At 50.5% G+C, this 13,252-nt stretch overlaps 1 long non-coding RNA gene and 1 pseudogene across 5 annotated transcripts; both read right to left on the bottom strand.

Moving 5' to 3' along the window:
- Positions 1-2,001: 2,001 nt before the first annotated feature.
- Positions 2,002-5,716, bottom strand: Gm2240 (annotated as a pseudogene). Its single transcript, XR_004691327.1, has 5 exons — positions 4,507-5,716; positions 4,122-4,192; positions 3,934-4,041; positions 2,232-2,333; positions 2,002-2,139 (listed from the first exon to the last, which is right to left on the bottom strand). The product of XR_004691327.1 is annotated as a predicted gene 2240 (transcript).
- A 2,383-nt stretch (positions 5,717-8,099) lies between these two features.
- On the bottom strand, positions 8,100-11,923 carry Snhg7os. Of its 4 annotated transcripts, none has more exons than XR_374177.3 (5): positions 10,662-11,922; positions 10,277-10,347; positions 10,088-10,195; positions 8,441-8,542; positions 8,100-8,321 (listed from the first exon to the last, which is right to left on the bottom strand). It is a non-coding gene; the product is annotated as a small nucleolar RNA host gene 7, opposite strand (long non-coding RNA). The 4 variants fall into 4 exon arrangements; XR_374176.2 differs by having other exon boundaries at positions 8,100-8,296; XR_003953776.1 differs by having other exon boundaries at positions 8,100-8,542; positions 10,662-11,923.
- Positions 11,924-13,252: the final 1,329 nt, after the last annotated feature.

Here is a 13,252-nt window from a genome sequence, read left to right as displayed (position 1 = left end):
TGGTTGTTGTTTTTTTTTTCTTACGTAATGATTTCCACCTTTGAATTTGTTTATTCTTTGACATTGAATAGATCAAAGTAGAAGTTACAGGCCAATTGTGGTGGCACATGCCTGCAATCAATCTCAGCTCTCGGAATGTAGAGGCAAGAGAATCAAGAGTTCAATGTCTTCCTGGGCTGCAGAGATCATGTGTGTGGCCACTCCAAGCCCCACAAGTTTTAGCTGGTTTAATTACAAGGAGCATCTTGTTTTTATGGCATAACTGTTAAGAGAAATTTAGGAAAGGAAAGGAAAGGAAAGGAAAGGAAAGGAAAGGAAAGGAAAGGAAAGGAAAGGAAAGGAAAGGAAAGGAAAGGAGACAAAAAGAGAGAAATTGGGCTGGAGAGATGGCTCAGTGGTTAAGAGCACTGACTGCTCTTCCAGAGGTCCTGAGTTCAAATCCCAGCAACCACATGGTGGCTCACAACCATCCGTAACAAGATCTGGCGCCCTCTTCTGGAGTGTCTGAAGACAGCTACAGTGAACTTACATATAATAAATAAATAAATCTTTTTAAAAAAAAAAAAAGAGAGAGAGAGAGAGAGAAACTAACCTCTGAGGAGACCAGGAGCTGAGTGCACACTGAAGCAAACAGCTTCAGGATTGCTCTTGGAAAAGGCTTCAGGATACACGGCAATTAGACACCATTCATGGGGACTTCTCTGTGGGAAAACGGGCTCCATTTCTCTTCCCCAGAATCTGGCTGGTTCAGTCACAGATTGTCTTATGCTTTGTGGTCTTGTTTTGTATTGTCATTTGCTTCTTTGTTTGCTTGCTTTTGGCTTATATTTCCTATTTTCTCTACATTTAGAGTTTTGTATATAATTTATATGGGTTTGGGTTTACTTGTTGTTTACATTCTGGTAGTTCTGGCCTTTTTGGTAACATGTCCCCAGATGACCACATCCTCCAAAGTTCACTAATTCCCAGAGAACTACCTCATCTGAAAGCCCTGCCTTCCATGTGCACAGAACACACAACTACCCTCCTCACTGGCCTCACATCTGGGCCACCATCCATCAGTCCACGAGGGACATCTCAAAGCCAAGCTCTGCAGTGATCCACACTAGCCACTCCAAATACCTCCCTGTGACCCTGATCACCCTTTGCTTCCCTCACTAATCACCATGTAGGCTCCAACCCTGCTTCCCAGGCTGCCCATTGCTGGGCCGTGAGGCCTTGTGTGCTGTTGCATGGCACCCATGTGAAGATCTGAGAAAGTGAACAAAAGTCTTTCCTTCTTGATTAGCATGCTCATACTTGAGTGTTGGTCTGAACTTTCAAAAGTGAAGCCTAAGAGGCTGAAGAAATGCCCCAGTCAGTGAAGTGCTTGCTTGCAAACATGGGGACCTGTATTCCAACCCCAGAACCCACATAAACAGCCAGGCATGGCAGCAGGCACACCTAGTCCAAATGCCAAGTGGCAGAGATAGAGGATCCCTGAGGCTTGCTACTCAGAAAGCTAAGTAGAATATGTGAGCTCCAGGCCAATGAGAGACCATGTCTCCAAAAATAAAATAGGCATGGAGGAGATAGCTTGACTCAGCTCTATTCTTCCAGAGAACCCCAGTTTGGTCCTCAGAACACATATCAGGCAGCTCACAACCACCTAGAATTCCAGCTCTGGGGGATCTGATGCTCTCTTCTGGCCTCTGTGAACACCTGTATACATGTATCATGCATTCATACAGACACATAACATATAAATAAATAAGTCATAATAAATTATAAAGTGGACAGAATCTAACAAAACAGCACCAGTGTTGACCTCTGGTCTCTACACGTGCGCACACACAAGCTACACTTGGATCCACATACATGCATGTGCATGCAAATAAATAAATAAATTTTAAAATTAAAAGATTAAAGCCTGGGCCCATAAACTGTTATGTGACACATGTGGCCTGGAGACATTGACCATATTTATTAAGGCAGAGAGCTGTTTGGAAGAGATGTGGGCACTTGGCCCCACCTTTTCCTTTCTCCACACTACTTAGTTCTGGCCAAGATGGAGGTGCATGGAGGATCCCCACTCCTGCTGCTACACAGTCTCTGAGGTGCTGCTCCTGTGTTAGGAATCTCTGGGCAATTCACAGGCTTCTGTAGACCGAGAAGGAGAAGAGGGGATAGACAGGCATTGTGCAGTCAGTCTGTCAGAACTGAAGTAACAGGAAGGAAATAGATCTAATTACCAGCGTGGGGAGGCGTCTTTGTCTTGGCTTTTTTCCCCATTTTACTCATCATAAACGTCTTGAAGGCCCTCAGAGCATCTAGGTTGGTTTTCAGGGTGCGGCCTGCAGAACAGATGGGCTGAAGCTGAGTGCTAGCAGGGCAGAGCCTCCAAGACACATGGAGAAGAGAGGAGCCCCGCTCCAGGCTGGAAACAGGCAGCTCCTCCCAAGGGCCCCAGGCATTCACTAGAGCTGCTGACCCATGAGTGCCCAGACCTGGAGGAAGCTCTCAGGCTTACTCGGAACACCAGGCATGAATGAGTATGCTGTGGGACTTAAAACCCCCAAGATGTCTCCCTTTGAGACTCCCTAGGACAGGCCTGCCACCCGCCCAGTCCTGGTGAGCAGGAGACACATGTAAAAATCTCTGCCCAGACACTCCTCCTGGGTTCGGGGATGCCTGCCCCACCCTGTCCCAGCCCTTCAAGGACAGAAGCCCTAAGATCCACAAAGATCTCTTTTTTGAGAAGACAGAGTCTAGCCATCCATAACTCATTTCAAAAAATCACACCTGGCAGTGGTGGCGCACACCTTTAATCCCAGCACTCGGGAGGCAGAGGCAGGCAGATTTCTGAGTTCGAGGCCAGCCTGGTCTACAATGTACAAAGTGAGTTCCAGGACAGCCAGGGCTATACAGAGAAACGCTGTCTCGGAAAAAAAAAAAATCAGAGCCCAGCTCCTCCTAGTAGAACCCCATCTTTTGGGCCATAAAAGCCCATTCCCCCGTCCAAGAACGGCTCATCATGCAGAGTGATATCCCCAGATCCCCCAGGGTCCCTGGCAGATCCTTGGCCCAGGCCTCTCCCCTATAATACTGGGTCTCAAGAGGCTGCACGGTGGATCCCTCCCCACCTCCTAACCAGTTATGTGCTTCACCCCCAAGTCTAACCGACAGTCTTTTTCATAATCTGTAGGCAGGGCCTATGGGCAGCTGCTCTTATCCTGTAGATCCCTGGTCCATAAAGAAACCCAGAAGAGGTCATTGTTGGGACTTGTGGGCCCAAAGCCTTCATGAGGTTAAAGCCAAAGGCGGTAAAACAGGAAGTGGCATGGGGAGATGAGCAAAGAATGTTAACCAGAGCCAGGGAGGCAGCCCTGTGAGGCTACAGATCAGGAAGGCTCTAGGGCACACCACTGAGGAGCACTGTGGCAAGAGCCTTGGGGCTCAAGGTGGACATGTGGCTCTCTCAGATTCTCGCTGCTGACCTTTGAAAAGTGTTCTTCCCCTGGGAGCATCCTGTGCCAAGCAGGGTTTTAGACAATGTGCCAAGATCTACCCTCAGGATGCCATAACTCCACACTTACCACCGTAACACATGCCACATGATAAATAACTCATGGCACAGATGTCCAAAGATTCCTGGGGCCAAATAAACCAAAACTAGATCTACACAAGACTATGACAAAGACTGACTAGGTCAGGGGTGCAGGAGACATCTACATGCTGGAAATAGCAAAGTCCACCCAAGACTCAGGCACAATGGTTAATAATGTAAGATCAGAAAAAGAGTGGACCAAGGCTTAGAGCCCAACCCACAAACCAGGACGTACAGAGGAGCTCTCTGAGCTATGGAAAATGAAACAGGCCTGAAAAGAAATCATAAGCCAGGTCAGTGCCTATGCACAGGAGTCCATGCTAAAAGACAGAAAGAGTAGAGCTCACCCATGAGCATCATCATCTGGTAATACTGATAGTTCATTTTGCCCCTGAAGTAGGCAATGGCAGACTCCTTCCCAGGCAGGAAATGGATGTAGATGACATGCCTCCACCCTGTGGACAACACAGCCATGGGAGAAGTCCATCTCCCCCTGGGCCTTTACTGAAATAAGAATTGAAACCCAGATACTCACATGTGAGGAACATACCAGGGTCCTCTCCCTCATACAGAGGCAGCTTGTACTGAATACAGCCAATGGGTTTCCTAGAACACAGGGTCCAAGTATGGCTCTCCCCAGGGCACCTAGTCCTTCCCCATTCTTATTTCTGGGGCCCATGCTGGCCTCTCCAGAAGCAAGCAATCCTGTGCAAGAGATCCTCTCACCCTATTCAGCATGGGCATAGACCACAGCAAGTTAGATCTCTGACCTCATGAAGAGGTCACCTGGTGTGTTGCCCAGGCAACACAGAAGATGCCACATTCCTCAGTGACTACTAGAGGTGAGGCAGTCTGTGCTTAGTCACACTTAGAACTGTTTGGCAGCAGCAGCAGACATTACCTCCGCAGAGACCACTCACGTCAGGTTCATCCTGAACTCCAACTCATCAAGACTGTTTCTCTCAAAGGTGAAGGGAGGCAGCGGGTCTTTCCATCTCGACTCAGGAATAGGCAAGTCTCCTGCCCAGCACCTTATGTACCACTTTCCCAAGATCTGCAGTTGGAGGCCACAAGTGCACACAGTTGCAGGGAGAAGGGAATCTGGAAGACGGTGGGTGAGAGGCAGGAGGAGAATGCAGTCAGATCTCAGTGCAAGATGGAAGGGTCCGGGATGCCGGGATGTCAGGAGGAGTCCTGACCATGGCTGTCTCTCACCAACAGCAGCAGTAGGTAGAACCAAGCAGACAGGGCACAGGCCTCCTAGGAGAAACACTTCCTGGGAAGAGCCCTGACCACAGACCCTGCACAGGCATCCAGAGGGAACTGAGAAAGGTGATCTGGAGGACAGGTTGACCTTTCACTTCAGGGAGCTGAGCCGGAGGACAGGGCAGAATGGACATGGCTGAGGAGGTGACCTGAGAGAACCATGACTGTACCGACTGACCACGGTCTGCTTCACTGTCTACAGTCAAAGTGCTGAGGTGTGGCAAGGAACAGACTTCTCAGTTTCTCCTGAAATCATTAGGAAGTTGGCTCTGTCTCCCCAGATACACAACAGTCACAGGGGCCTTACCCTGGATGAAATCTGAAATCAATTTACTGGAAGAATATAAGAAGTGTCTCTGAAGCACACACACACACACACACACACACTGAGAGAAAGGAAGGAAGGAAGCCTTTCTTTGAAAGTCCAGCTAGAGCCAGGACAGCGTCCATCTAGCAAGCCTCCCCTGTCCCCCAGCAGCCTCTTAGTCTCTAAGTGCACACAGTGAGAAGAAAGACATGACCATGGCCTGGAACACCTGCTCAAGCCCCACTCCCACCTGAGAAGATCCCACCAAGCACGTAAGAGAGGTATTTTTTTCAACATCACCTGTGGCTTACATCAGCAGGCCTGAGACACCCCAGTCCAAGGTCTGAGCTTGGAAGCCAGTTACTACCCTCAGTCCTCCCTCCCCAGGGCCATCACCTCCTCAGGACTGGCAGGAGTCAGAGGAGGCATCGTGGCTCGAACCACAGAGAGCAGGCCCAGCCCTGCAGTGAGTGTGAGAAGATGCATGGCCTCAGCTCAGCTCTGTGCTTCTAGCTTAGCAGCTCCTTGTGCTGCTGCTGCTGCTGCTGCCACTGCTGCCACTGCTGCCACTGCCGCTGCCGCTGCCGGTGCCGCTGCCGCTGCCGCTGCCGCTGCCGCTGCCGCTGCCGCTGCCGCTGCTGCTGCTGCTGCCACTGCTTCCGCTGCTGCAGCTGCTACCTCTGCTGCTACTCTGACTTCCTGACATGCAGAATTGCTCTGGAAGCAGAATCCTGCCTTCCACTATCCACACCAAAGTCATTGTCCACACCCCTCTGTCCAGGAGATTGCAGTTTTGTTTGGATCGATGTGAATAGAGGTGCTAATTTGTGCAATTAACCTCATGACTGCCTCTGGCACTTCTCAGGACCCTCATCCATGAGAATGTTCTGAGTGTGAAGTGCCCTAGGAATCTGAAGCCAAGAGCATGACACAAGAGCCCCACAGGAGAGTTCACACCCTTCTCAGGATCCAGGATCAGTCAAGGAATGCTTGGGATCACCCAAGAGCTGCTTGTCTTTGCTCAGGCCTCAGTCCCCTCCCTGAGTGAAGTCTCCTTGCCTCCTGCTTCCTCCTGAGGTGGGACAAAAACACCAGGAGAATAAAGAAGCCACAGGAAGAGAAAGCAGCCACTCTACTGGGACTTGCACAAGAGTCAGCACGGGGCAGAACCTCACAGACAAGGTTATGAACCGCGCTTACTTGTGAACACGGTATGGGGAATGACTAGCTGACGTTCCTAGATGTTATGTGATGGTTCATCTCCACTGTCAGCCTGATGACCTCCAGAAGCAGTGGGAGACAGGCTGTTATGGGTGACTCTTTTCTCTTCATCCCAATCAGCAACCAACAACAGACCAAAGAATGATTACATCAAGCCCAGATGCATGACTTCACAAGCAAGCTTAGATTTTCTACTCTAAACTCAAACTTTGATTGTGTCACAGTAGCTTACCAGTTTGAAGGTAGGGGGAGGTAGCTGGACTGGTGGGCACTAACGGAGGTCTGATGATTTATCGTCATTTGTAGTTGGATCTAAGCTGGCTCAAGGCATCTTTGAAAATAAACAGCTAGGTTTTGTTTCTAACACAGGGGAGAAGGAAGAAACAACTGCACCAGAGCTAATTCTACACAAGGGTGGAGGGAAGGTGGGCATCCCACTTAGCCTCTAGGTTCTGCCTGACCAAAATGAGGAAAGCCCTGAGTTTCTAGGAAGTAGGGTCTCTACAGCCCTCCAGCACCACCCACTGTCCACACAGGGTCCCTACAGCCCTCCAGCACCACCCACTGTCCACACAGGGTCCCTACAGCCCTACAGCACCACCTACTGTCCACGCAGGGTCCCTACAGCCCTCCACCACCACCCACTGTCCACACATGGTCCCTACAGCACCACCTACTGTCCACATCTTGCCCCCGCAGCTAAGGAGAAATGAGAGGGTTCAAACCTGGAAGATAGGGCTCCCATCCCTGTGTCAAGTCAACTCCCTACTCAGATCCATCCTGGGCTCAGGAACATCCTGACTCACAGTGCCACCTGCCCTTTGTGAGGGACAGCTGGAGACCACAGCACAGTGGGAAGGACATGCTCACATAAGGTCTGGCCTGATCCTCTGGGGGCCTCCCTCCTCTACTCATCAAGTCCACCACAGCTGCCACTTAAACGGCTCAAACTGCACAAGAGCCTGCCCCCAAACAAACCTCATTCTCAGATCAGATAAAACTGGTTCAGAGTCCTTCAGTCATGCCCCCTGCTTTCACTGGATTTGGGCAGATGTTCTCTGGAGGAGCTGAGTGTCCTCTGAATGAAGCTAGCTGTGCCCAGAAGAAAGGCTACAATATGTAAAAACGGTGGGCATATTTGTGGGAATGTCTGTTGAGATGTTCATCAGTTTCTTATCTTGTTTAACCAGAATTTAATCATGTTTGTGTTCCTGGTTAATATTTTCTAAAATTTTTGGAGTTCTTACCTCTGTGTCTCTCTGACCATGGAGAACCTCACTCCTAGAGAGTGAATTTCTACAGTGAGTGAATACATCAGCTGTAAGCCTCACCTTCTATGTGCACAGAAGCCACATCCAGCCTGTTGCATCATTCCACACCTCAGCTACTTTCCTTCATCAGGTGCCCAGACCACTAGAAATGTCTTGAGAGACCAATCTCTGCAGAGACCTACACTAGCCAACCTACCCTGCCTGCCTGTACACTGCTCACCCTTCCCACCTCCACCATGTAGACTCTGCCTCCAAGCCCCAACCCTCTTTACATCTGCTCCATTTGTCCCTCACTGTGCCCTGTGGCCCTAAGTGCTGAGGCATGGCACTAGTTTGGGGACCTGTGAATGTAAACGAACATCTTTCCCTTCTTGGTGTATTTGAGTATCTGTCCACACCTAATTAACACGAAAATTGGAGCCCACTGGACCCCGAGAGACACAGGTGATTGAGTGATATCCACCGAATTTATTGAATGCAGACTTGGGGGAGGAGTGGGTGTTAGGCCCTGTGCTCTTTGACACTGAGAGTTCTACATGTGGGTGTCTGCACCTCTGGGTCAGCCAGGTCCCATCTCCTGCTTTCTGCATGGATACTGCAGCACTCCCTTAGTGCACTGGGGGTCTAGGACAAACACACAGGCTTCTGTAGAGGGACAAAAACCAGAAAACTTAGATGAGCTATGAAACATGATGCTGTTCATGTGGTTTCTTGTGTATAAGAGAAATATCCAGAGCACAAGCCTGAGTGAGGAGAAAGGAGAGAGGGGACGAGGAAATCCTTCCCTACCAGCATGGGGAGGGGTAATTATCCTTCCAGTTTGGGGCATTATACTCATCACAGACTCCTTGAAGATCCTCTCAGCATCTGGGTTAGGTCTCAGGGTGCGGCCTGCAGAACAGATGGGCTGAAGCTGAGTGCTAGCAGGGCAGAGCCTCCAAGACACATGGAGAAGAGAGGAGCCCCGCTCCAGGCTGGAAACAGGCAGCTCCAACCAAGGGCCCCAGGCATTCACTAGAGCTGCTGACCCACGAGTGCCCAGACCTGGAGGAAGCTCTCAGGCTTACTCGGAACACCAGGCATGAATGAGTATGCTGTGGGACTTGAAACCCCCAAGATGTCTCCCTTTGAGACTCCCTAGGACAGGCCTGCCACCCGCCCAGTCCTGGTGAGCAGGAGACACATGTAGAAATCTCTGCACAGACACTCCTCCTGGGTTCAGAGATGCCCTGCTCCACACTGTCCCAGCTCCTCCAGGACAGAAGCCCTGAGATCCACGACAGAAGGAGTACCAGGTGAGAAAACAAGAGGTTTAACCATCAGATTGTCCTTCCTCAAAGCCCAGAACCAGCCTCTCCTAATGGAAGCCCATCTCCCAACCTGGGCCAAGGCCCCACCCCCGAGGAAGACAGGCTTATCCTGCAGTGGGAGGGTTCCTGCTAGGATACTGTACTCTAGATGCCGCACCCAAAGTCCTTCCCAACAGGAAAAACCACATCACTTCAAATTCCAACACAAGGCCTTTGCACAGCACAGCCTTGCCAAAAGCCCCAACTAGGGTGAAGGTTTGTGCCTCCAATGATATCGTGATGACCAGAAAGAGGAAGGACATGAGAAATTCTGTCTCATAGAGTAGGAAGCAGTGACCTGAGGGTACCAAAGATAGTTTAAGAAGGTCCAAGGACCTCTAAAGTCCTTGTTTATGAGCAAAATGCCAGGGTGTTTTGGACCCTGCTATAACCTAAGACCCTGCACAAGCCACGTCAGAGCCTCCAAATGGTGAGTCCAATTGCAGCCATCATGGGAGGAGAGAGTAGGTAGGCAGAGATTGCAGGTTGGAATACAAGGAGGCCACTCAGTGACACCCAAGTTAGAAAGGATCATGGGGACAGAGCTGCTGAATGCTGACAGAGATAAGAAGTGTGTGAGGGCTGAGGGAAGGACACCTTGTCCTCAGTGTGCTGACAGTGGTGGCAGGGAGAGGTCTCCTCATGATGTCTCCACCTGCCACTGCCGACCTTGGAAAAGAGGACTTTCCTTGGGGGGCATCTTCCTGTCTCCATCCACCCTCTGAATGCTGCAACCCCTCCTACCATGACGACTGCTCATGCTGCCCAATGTCCCCAGTGATAAATGGGCCACAATGGGAACCTGTTCAGAGCAGGATCATAAAAACGCTGACTCATGGGGGACAGAGTAGCCAAGGGCAGGGTGGGTCAGGAGTATGTGGGATCTCTGACACTAGGATTGTTCATGTAAGACTGAAGGTAAAAGAGGCCAAGGGCTTACACACCCCCCTCCTGGTGACTTCAGGAAGTGCAGGAGAGGCTCCCCAGGAGTAGAATGAAGCAAACCAGACTTCTGTTTTTCTAAACATGGGCCTAGTCCATGTCTGTCCCCAGGAGTCCATGCTAAAAGACAAAGAGTGGAGCTCACCCATGAGCAGCAGCAGCTGGTAGTACTGATAGTTCATGTTGCCCCTGAAGTAGGCAATGGCAGACTCCTTCCCAGGCAGGAAATGGATGTAGATGACATGCCTCCACCCTGTGGACAATACCTGTGATGTGAGAAGTCCATCTCCCCCTGGGCCTTTACTGAAATAAGAATTGGAACCCAGATACTCACCTGTGAGGAACATACCAGGGTCCTCTCCCTCATACAGAGGCAGCTTGTACTGAATACAGCCAATGGGTTTCCTAGAACACAGGGTCCAAGTATGGCTCTCCCCAGGGCACCTAGTTCTTCCCCATTCTTATTTCTGGGACCCATGCTGGCCTCTCCTGAAGCAAGCAATCCTGTGCAAGAGATCCTCTCACCCTATTCAGCATGGGCATAGACCACAGCAAGTTAGATCTCTGACCTCATGAAGAGGTCACCTGGTGTGTTGCCCAGGCAACACAGAAAATGCTGCATTCCTCAGTGACTACTAGAGGTGAGGCAGTCTGTGCTTAGTCACACTTAGAACTGTTTGGCAGCAGCAGCAGACATTACCTCCGCAGAGACCACTCACGTCAGGTTCATCCTGAACTCCAACTCATCAAGACTGTTTCTCTCAAAGGTGAAGGGAGGCAGCGGGTCTTTCCATCTCGACTCAGGAATAGGCAAGTCTCCTGCCCAGCACCTTATGTACCCCTTTCCCAAGATCTGCAGTTGGAGGTCACAAGTGCACACAGTTGCAGGGAGAAGGGAATCTGGAAGACGGTGGGTGAGAGGCAGGAGGAGAATGCAGTCAGGTCTCAGTGCAAGATGGAAGGGTCCGGGATGCCGGGATGTCAGGAGGAGTCCTGACCATGGCTGTCTCTCACCAACAGCAGCAGTAGGTAGAACCAAGCAGACAGGGCACAGGCGTCCTAGGAGAAACACTTCCTGGGAAGAGCCCTGACCACAGACCCTGCACAGGCATCCAGAGGGAACTGAGAAAGGTGATCTGGAGGACAGGTTGACCTTTCACTTCAGGGAGCTGAGCCGGAGGACAGGGCAGAATGGACATGGCTGAGGAGGTGACCTGAGAGAACCATGACTGTACCGACTGACCACGGTCTGCTTCACTGTCTACAGTCAAAGTGCTGAGGTGTGGCAAGGAACAGACTTCTCAGTTTCTCCTGAAATCATTAGGAAGTTGGCTCTGTCTCCCAGATACACAACAGTCACAGGGGCCTTACCCAGGATGAAATCTGAAATCAACTCATTGGAAGAATATAAGAAGTGTCTCTGAAGCACACACACACACACACACACACACACACACACACTGAGAGAAAGGAAGGAAGGAAGGAAGGAAGGAAGGAAGGAAGGAAGGAAGGAAGGAAGGAAGGAAGGCAGGCTATTCTTGGGAGTCCAGCTAGAGCCAGGACAGCGTCCATCTAGCAAGCCTCCCCTGTCCCCCAGCAGCCTCTTAGTCTCTAAGTGCACACAGTGAGAAGAAAGACATGACCATGGCCTGGAACACCTGCTCAAGCCCCACTCCCACCTGAGAAGATCCCACCAAGCACGTAAGAGAGGTATTTTTTTCAACATCACCTGTGGCTTCCATCTGCAGGCCTGAGACACACCCAGTCCAAGGTCTGAGCTTGGAAGCCAGTTGCTACCCTCAGTCCTCCCTCCCCAGGGCCATCACCTCCTCAGGACTGGCAGGAGTCAGAGGAGGCATCGTGGCTCGAACCACAGAGAGCAGGCCCAGCCCTGCAGTGAGTGTGAAAAGATGCATGGCCTCAGCTCAGCTCTGTGCTTCTAGCCTAGCAGCTCCTTGTGCTGCTGCTGCTGCCGCCACTGCTGCCACTGCTGCCACTGCCGCTGCCTCTGCCAGTGCCGGTGCCAGTGCTGCTGCTGCTGCCACTGCTGCCACTGCCGCAGCTGCTACCTCTGCTGAAGCTGCTACCTCTGCTGCTGCTCCAACTTTCTGACATGCAGAATTGCTCTGGAAGCAGAATCCTGCCTTCCACTATCCACACCAAAATCATTGTCCACACCCCTCTGTCCAGGAGATTGCAGTTTTGTTTGGATCAATGTGAATAGAGGAGCTAATTTGTGCAATTAACCTCATGACTGCCTCTGGCACTCGTTCTCGCTCTCTGCTTCCTGACTGTAGGGTCTGTGTGGTCAGCTGCCTCCTAGCCCTACTGCCATGCCTGCTGCCTCATGACGGTACTGTATTCCCTTGAACTATAAGCCAAATATTTCTTCCTTCTTTAAGTTGCTTTGGTCAGGGATCGGGACTGTTCATCTCAATTTGCAATTTGATAAGATCTAAAATCACCCATGAGGTGAACCTCTGGGTGTACGGGAGGGCTTATCTTGATTAGGTTAATTGAGATGGAAAGACCAACTCCTTCTGTGTGGCACCATTCTCTGGCCTAGCTCGGATCCTGGAGTATAGAAGGGGTTATCTGAGGACCAGCATTCATCACTCTCTAATCCTTGACCTGCCATGTGGGCCAGTTGCTTCAAGCCTACTGCTGTTACTTCCCTGTCATGCTAAACTGCAACCTCAAACTGCAGCCCAAACACTTTCTGCTTAACCTGCTTCTGTCTTGGTATTTTATCACAGCTACAGAAAAGGAAATTAAGACAGATCACTAAGACAAAAAGTGACTGGTAACAAGTCGTGAGGCTAAGATAAGAGCCCGCTCCTTAGTGAACCAGGTTTGATTTCTAGCATCCACATGACGACTCAAAACCATCTGTAACTCCAGTTTCAAGGCTTTGGGCCACGCATAACAGTTCACCCCTCAAAATCTAGTTGTTAGAAGTTAGGGGCAGGAGGATCAGAAGTTCAACTTATCTTCAACTACATAGCAAGTTTGAAGCCTAGGCTATATGAGACATCGTATCAAAAAACAGGAAGGAGGAAGGGAGAGAGGGAGGTGGGAAGGCAGACAGGCAGGCAATATAAGGGTTCAAGAACTTGGGACTATTAACAAGTGTGGCTGGGCTGGCCCACCAGTAAAAGAAGAGTGCTCAATGGTGTGTCCCCAGGCCCACAATTCACCCCATCACCTGGGAGCCCTCATCAGTTTCAGGACTTAAAAGACAAATCTGTACTTGTGCGGGACACAACACAGCAAGTAGTCAGAGTGTATTATTTGTCTTCCAGCACTGTCC

This window comes from Mus musculus, chromosome 2, assembly GCF_000001635.26.
Source record: "Mus musculus strain C57BL/6J chromosome 2, GRCm38.p6 C57BL/6J".
In the NCBI taxonomy this organism is placed as follows: Eukaryota; Metazoa; Chordata; class Mammalia; order Rodentia; family Muridae; genus Mus; species Mus musculus.
Note: the sequence above shows the minus strand (reverse complement) of the source record. Positions and strands in the feature narration are given on the sequence as shown.